Source organism: Lycorma delicatula, chromosome 2 (genome assembly GCF_047948215.1).
Source record: "Lycorma delicatula isolate Av1 chromosome 2, ASM4794821v1, whole genome shotgun sequence".
Classification (NCBI taxonomy): Eukaryota; Metazoa; Arthropoda; class Insecta; order Hemiptera; family Fulgoridae; genus Lycorma; species Lycorma delicatula.
In genome coordinates this window covers 106,291,345-106,299,525 of record NC_134456.1, presented here as the reverse complement: position 1 = coordinate 106,299,525, position 8,181 = coordinate 106,291,345, and positions in this window count along the sequence as shown.

The following is an 8,181-nucleotide window of genomic DNA, read 5'->3' as shown; positions in this document are numbered from 1 at the left end:
CTCCCAGGTTGGAAACCGCGGCCTTAGGTATAAAACTTAAATTAAACTTTAGATTTGTTTTTGACCAATCTACGATCGCCTACTTTCCTAATACTCAGCTCTAACAAATTCTTCCTTTTTTATTTTTTTTTAGTCAGCATGCACTTTAGTAAAAATAATATTTCCGAATTTGGAAATATAATATTGATGAAATTGCATTAATTGTTTATTACTATGCTGATTATGTTTTTTTATGCTGGTAGGGAAGATACAAACCTTTAGCATCTTGAATCTAGGGCTATTATTAAGCACTTTTTCAAGCGGATATCAAGAGAGAAAATAATAAAATAAGACAGCAGTAGACTTCAAAGGAAAAAATTGAAATGTGAAATTGGGTATCAATAGAGTAATTCACACATTATCCCTTTAATTATTCAGCATGGAGGATAAATAAAAAGAAATTGTTTAAAACAAATTTTCCCCTTAAATTAAGTTTAATTTTCTTGTTTAATATATATATATTTATATATATAAGAATATCATTCTTCTTTACGAATAGCACATGGAAATGTTTTGTTTTCAGGTTTTTATTTATAATAGAAGTGAATTCAAAGTTGAATATGAATATAAATAATATTAAAGCACTCAAAACAGTAATGCGTATAAGATAGGACCCACCTCAAGACGAGAAATCAGCTACGTAAGCGTGAAAATTTACTACGCTAAATACTTGTGAGTAATTCAAAGCAAAGTGATTCATTGCAATTTAGCAATTGCTACGTTAAAGTTAGCATCAACTAGAGTCTTTCTAAATACTATTAATATGTAACTAGATTTTTACACCTACTTTTACTCAACAGATTTTACTAATTATGAAATAAACTAGTAGAGACCGGGTACTTTGTTCACTTTGAATACACGTCGATTATCAACGGAATAAAGACTTGATTTGTCACCGACTTGATTATTAAGGGACCGACTACACGTATAGTCTTATTTAATGTGACCGCTTCTTTATTTCCTTTCTGCTATCCGTACAATTATTTACTTTTCCTCACTGTTCATCACGCAAAGAGGTGTATTTTTACCTTAGTTTTTTCCTGTTATTTCTTATTACGGAATAAAACGTTTTTTCAAGAAATGTGTTCTGATACTATAACAAACAAATAACTACTACGGCGTTATATAAAAACGAAAAAAGAAAATGTTTTATTCGATTGATTTTATTAAAATTAAATACGCCAACATCGTGAATAACACTATAACTATATTAATAGGTCCAAATCTTCGGTAGATCCACAGCCTCATAAGTACAAAATTTACTTATAAATAATCATCAATTGTGATGAGTTTAGTCTTATAATAACTAATATTTTTCCATTACAATTTATACTATAATTTTCTACATACTGATTTATTTGTTTAATGTCTATGATTTGTTATGAGTGATTTATGCTTGTATTAATGATATTCTTTCATATAATAATTTTTTGTCAATCCAACAAAGTGAACGCATGAAAAGATGGAAATATAATATATATTAATTCTTTGTTTGTAATTTAAAACATGTTGACAAAACGTTAAATACGTAATCAAATGAAATATATGGAGGAGTCCTATAATTAAAATTTGAACTAGCTTGTTTGCTAAATACATAACGACATACATTTTAGAATTTTCAAATATTTTAAAGTTTTTTTTTCAACCAGTTTTTTTACGTCTATCTAACCAGTAATCACCATACAACTTCTTCTTTCTCTTTCCCATCTAATACATTGGAAAAATACATGTTCAGCTGTGTCCCTCTGACCACAATATTGGCACTCCGGATTATCTACCTTGTGTCTTCTGAACAGGTAGGCTTGGAATGAGCCGTAGCCAGTTGATCGTCGTAAACAAACACTCCGACTCTGTCACTTCCTTTGACTACAGGAGAATAGTTATGAATATGAACAACCAAGTAACAGTATGTGAAAATATATATGAGAAGACGGCTGAGGGTAACGAATTACAAGCAATCTATACAAATTTTTACGTTTGTACAAATTGTTACTCATTATGTGTATTCCGCAATTAACTTTTTCTAAGAATCTTTTTCCAGTGTTTATTACGTGCTCCCACACTCTACTAAATTATTCTTTTGATATTTGTTTAATTCCTTCTCAGTAATTGATAATGATTTTAATCGTTTTATTTCTTTGAGAGACACGCTCTTTTATTTGACTCCACTCATTTCTATGGATTTCAGACCTGGATGATGGGCTGGTAGTCCTAGAATCTACGTATTACACGCGTAAAATCGTAAAAATCATCAATCCCGTACTTTTCTTCAGCAGTTTTTCTCATTCCAACAATTCTGTAGAGTTCATCTTTTGTCACTGCTGAAAATGTCTATAATCATTTTTTTAAACTTTATACAATTTTGTTTGGCGAAAGAAGAGTGGATTAAAGAAAAGTGTTCAGAAGTGGAAAGAGAAATGAACATTGGTAAAATAGACGGAGCATACAGGAAAGTTAAGGAAAGTTTTGGGGTACATAAATTAAAATCAAATAATGTGGTAAACAAAGATGGTACACCAATATATAATACGAAAGGTAAAGTCGATAGATGGGTGGAATATATTGAAGAGTTATACGGAGGAAATGAATTAGAAAATGGTGTTATAGAGGAGGAAGAGGAAGTTGAGGAGGATGAAATGGGAGAAACAATACTGAGATCTGAATTTAAGAGAGCATTAAAAGATTTAAATGGCAGAAAGGCTCCTAGAATAGACGGAATACCTGTAGAATTACTGCGCAGTGCAGGTGAGGAAGGGATTGATAGATTATACAAACTGGTGTGTAATATTTATGAAAAAGGGGAATTTCCGTCAGACTTCAAAAAAAGTGTTATAGTCATGATACCAAAGAGAGCAGGGGCAGATAAATGCGAAGAATACAGAACAATTAGTTTAACTAGTCATGCATCAAAAATCTTAACTAGAATTCTATACAGAAGAATTGAGAGGAGAGTGGAAGAAGTGTTAGGAGAAGACCAATTTGGTTTCAGGAAAAGTATAGGGACAAGGGAAGCAATTTTAGGCCTCAGATTAATAGTAGAAGGAAGATTAAAGAAAAACAAACCAACATACTTGGCGTTTATAGACCTAGAAAAGGCATTCGATAACGTAGACTGGAATAAAATGTTCAGCATTTTAAAAAAATTAGGGTTCAAATACAGAGATAGAAGAACAATTGCTAACATGTGCAGGAACTAAACAGCAACAGTAACAATTGAAGAACATAAGAAAGAAGCCGTAATAAGAAAGGGAGTCCGACAAGGATGTTCCTATCTCCGTTACTTTTTAATCTTTATATGGAACTGGCGGTTGATGATGTTAAGGAACAATTTAGATTCGGAGTTACAGTACAAGGTGAAAAGATAAAGATGCTACGATTTGCTGATGATATAGTAATTCTAGCCGAGAGTAAAAAGGATTTAGAAGAAACAATGAACGGCATAGATGAAGTTCTACGCAAGAACTATCGCATGAAAATAAACAAAAACAAAACAAAAGTAATGAAATGTAGTAGAAATAACAAAGATGGACCTCTGAATGTGAAAATAGGAGGAGAAAAGATTATGGAGGTAGAAGAATTTTGTTATTTGGGAAGTAGAATTACTAAAGATGGACGAAGCAGGAGCGATATAAAATGCCGAATAGCACAAGCTAAACGAGCCTTCAGTAAGAAATATAATTGTTTTCATCAAAAATTAATTTAAATGTCAGGAAAATATTTTTGAGAGTGTATGTTTGGAGTGTCGCTTTATATGGAAGTGAAACTTGGACAATCGGAGTATCTGAGAAGAAAAGATTAGAAGCTTTTGAAATGTGGTGCTATAGGAGAATGTTAAAAATCAGATGGGTGGATAAAGTGACAAATGAAGAGGTATTGCGGCAAATAGATGAAGAAAGACGCATTTGGAAAAATATAGTTAAAGAAGAGACAGACTTATGGGCCACATACTAAGACATCCTGGAATAGTCGCTTTAATATTGGAAGGACAGGTAGAAGGAAAAAATTGTGTAGGCAGGCCACGTTTGGAATATGTAAAACAAATTGTTAGGGATGTAGGATGTAGAGGGTATACTGAAATGAAACGACTAGCACTAGATAGGGAATCTTGGAGAGCTGCATCAAACCAGTCAAATGACTGAAGACAAAAAAAAAATAATAATTTTTTGCTAGTAATTATCAAAATTAAAGTTATGATACATAGTACTCTTAAAGATTAATACAGTGATAGCTTTTTATTTAATCATTTAAATAAATCACACGAATTCATATCACAGTAATGTGAATTCCCGATTAAAACATCATCAAATTTTTTATAAACCTTTCTTGTACTTAATTTGTGTAATAACTAATTGATAGGTGCACAGGAAAAAGAGCTTTAGTTACATTTTTTTACATTTTACAGGTAGTTTTTTTTCTTATAAAATTTATAACTGTTAAAAAATGTATGTTTTTAAATTTATTTCGTGGTAATTTATTGATACAAAATGTTTTTTTTATAAATATTAATTCCAAAAAAAATGTAAATCACAAAAAATAATATGGATATAAAATTTACATTTTAACGTAATCTTTTCCCTTGAGAAATTATAATAAATGAAACATGTTAATAAGAAAATAAAATAAAATGTTAATATGTTAGTGCTGAAGTATGAAAATTATAATAGATTATAGTAATATATTTTTAATAATAAATTAAAATATAATAATGACATCTGAAAAAAGTTGAAAAAATAATATTCGATAAAAAATTTATTCAATGTTTAACTAACGCAATAATTATAATCATATACCATAATGACTAGTTTAATATGTAAATAACGCAATATGATTATACTTGCCCAGTTATATTAATATACGATGCTCGCATGCTGCTATAGCAAATATACGAGAAAATATGCAGATCGGTCAAAAACAAATTTTCTTCTTTCTTTCTTCCTGTTTAGCCTCCGTTTAGATAATACTTCAGAGGATGAATGAAGACGATATGTATGAGAGTAAATCAAGTGTAGTACTGCGCAGTCCAGTTTGACCATTCCTGAGATGTGGTTAATTGAAACCCAACCCCACCAAAGAACACCGGTATCCACGATTTAGTATTCAAATCCGTGTAAAAATAACTGACTTTACTAGGACTTGAACGCTGGAACTGTCGACTTCTAAATCAGCTGATTTGGGAAGACGCGTTTACCACTAGACCAACCTGGTGGGTGATCAAAAACAAATCTAAAAAAATTGTTCTTTTAGATTGAGTTTTCTTTTAAAAATTGAGTTTTGTCTTAAAGAGACGCTTAAAAAAAGGTTTAAAAAAGTAGATTTAAATAAATAGTGAAAAAGAGATCTTATTACAATGCTTCCAAGTCCTAAAAATCTAGTTTTGTCAGATAGAAGTTTGCGAGTACGTTGTCCTGTATTTGGTCTTATAACTCTGGATACTCTTGACCGATTTTCTGAAAACTTGGTAGGCAAGTAACTAACCTTCAGGAAGATAATATGATATATTAAATTTTTTCAAGAATTGAAAGTGGGGGTTGTTTTGGCTGAAATAAAATTTCAAATCTTTACTGGGGTACTTTAGTAAAAAATCTTTCTTACAAAAGTTGACGTTATTTTTTATCTAAAAACATTACTTTTACTAAATACTTTTATTTGATATACAACCCTCTACCGAAAAAATGACTTTATATATTTTTCTGTTTTTTAGCAATATCAGAAAAGGAGTTGAGTATTTTTGGATCTATATTTTCTAATTAAGTAAGCATTCAAACCACTCTAAAAGATTTTTTCCTATCAGAGTAAAAAATATTTTTTAAATTTTAAACAATGTTTTAAATTTTATTTTGCAGGTGAATCCATCTCAAAAGCTACCCATTGCATTTAATATGAAATAACCTATTTTTTTTCTTAAAAAGTATTACCCAAAAATGTTCACCCCTTCCTAGAAAATGACATTTTTTTTATTTTAGACTTTGAATATCGTTGTATTATTTATAAATTTTAAAGTTTTTTTTTAATTTATTAAAAATCATATATCATTAATATTAAAATCCCAATCATCACCTGGGGATTATTTTCTTAAAAATATATTTTACCCGAATGTTTTCCCTTGTAAGGCCCTTGAGAGGCCTTGAGAGGCCCCCAAATGAAAAAAAAAATAGTAATTTCAAATCTTTAATGCTTAAAACGTATTTTGTTGATCAATAAAGTCACTAAAATAATTAACACCACTTCCCTGATGCTGGAGCTACCAAATTAAAAAAAAACGAAAAATGTTTCTTTTAAATGTATTTAAAATCATTTTTAATAAATATTTTAATTATTATATAAGCCCCCTAATGCTTGACCCCAAATTTTCAAAAAAATTCAAAATTGATAGTGTATAAAAATTATAAATTAATATTTTTAAATAAAAATATGAAAAAAGAATTCGTTATTATTTTTAGTATATGAAAATATATCACGCCTGACCTGCCTGGGATTCGAATCCTGGACCTCCGCTTGAAATGCTGAGACGCTCAGCCACGAAGGTCGGCAATTTTGGTTATTGTTTTTCGATAAAAAGGAATTATTTTATTGTAAAGATACAAGTAGTGCTTAAAATGATTGAATTGAATAAATGAATTGGATAACTTGACGGTATAGTCAATAAAGTTATTCTGTTCATTGCCGGCCTTTTTATAGTAGCAATAGTGTTTTTACTTAGTGAGTGTGTCCTATTATTTTTCTATTATCTGTTTGTCTTTAGAAGATGTATCGGTAATTTTAATCGATATTTGTATAATTCAATTTTTTTTGGCTTACTCCATGGGTAGAAATACTATTCTTTGTAGTCTTCAATCTCTTTCACTATTTTCTCATTGTTAAATCTTAATTTATAAAAAACGTTTATATTTGTATAATTTTCATAATTTCCACCTTACCTATTCCGACTTTGCTCGATGACAACGATATTTTTAGCCAATATAAATAAGAATTCTGCTCGTAATTACTATTTGTCTCATTAATATTCAAAAGGATGTGTTTACTGCTTTCAACTGGAACATTCTCCAAACATTTAATTCGCTTACTTCGACAATCATCGCTGAACTCATGACTTGATAATTTATTCTTTTTACTAACAGTTAATCTCTTGTAGCTCTTAAGTTTCTTAGAAAGAGTATTATTATACTTTTCTTCACTTTCAATGCTTCACATATTACTGATAATATAAAATAAAAATTACTTACTAAAAATGAAACCAAAATGAAACTGAATATTAGAAAAATAGCACGTGTGCACGATGTAATAATTTAATTAACAACAAAATAGCTTGTTGCATGAGGCTGATTGTATACTAAACCGTATTATAAGTAATGGTGATCATAAAATCGAATGAATATTGAGAGCGTAAAAACTGACGTGGTGAACTTTTCTTATTTGCCTTTTTAATGGAGTAATCTCCTTCTTTGCCTGTAAGAGGTTTTTGAATACGTCTGTTTATTTACTATAAAGCTCGTTTTTCGATACAAAAAATGCAAAGGACGATGCGGATCATCTGTGAGGGTCTCATGATACAGTAAAATAAAAATAAGAAAAAATGGACTAAACCTCTTTTTCTCTTGTAACTTTCAATTGCAAACCTTTTGATGTTATTTTTATTTTTTCTTGTATTCAGTATTTAGTTTTCGTATGACCCACGTATAAAATATGCTGATCACTTGTCTTAAAAATTTAACACGCTGTAGTTTAATGTCGAGTCTATTTAGAGTTTTCTATTGTTTTAGATTTTTTTTTACCAGAAACCTAGTTTATAAATCATTTTCAGATGCAATGTTTCAATTATATTTAAATTAATTTAATTTTCTTGTACATTTGGCATAATCCTTTTAACTTCACTAATGGATTTTTAGTAAGGCAAATATCGTTTATTAGTTGTACGGAATCAGCATCGAATAAGTCTAATTTCATAAAGTTACCGAAGATTAGTCATAAATTTGTTAGAATGTTCCTTGTTCCATTTATTGACAATTCTTTTTATGATTAATTCACTACCTAAACTCGAAGCTTGTGGAAATTGAAATATGACATAACGTTTTGTAGCATATAAAAATGGCAAGTCTGACCGGCATTCGAATCCGGTATCTTCGGAGTAAAGGCCTAAACTTT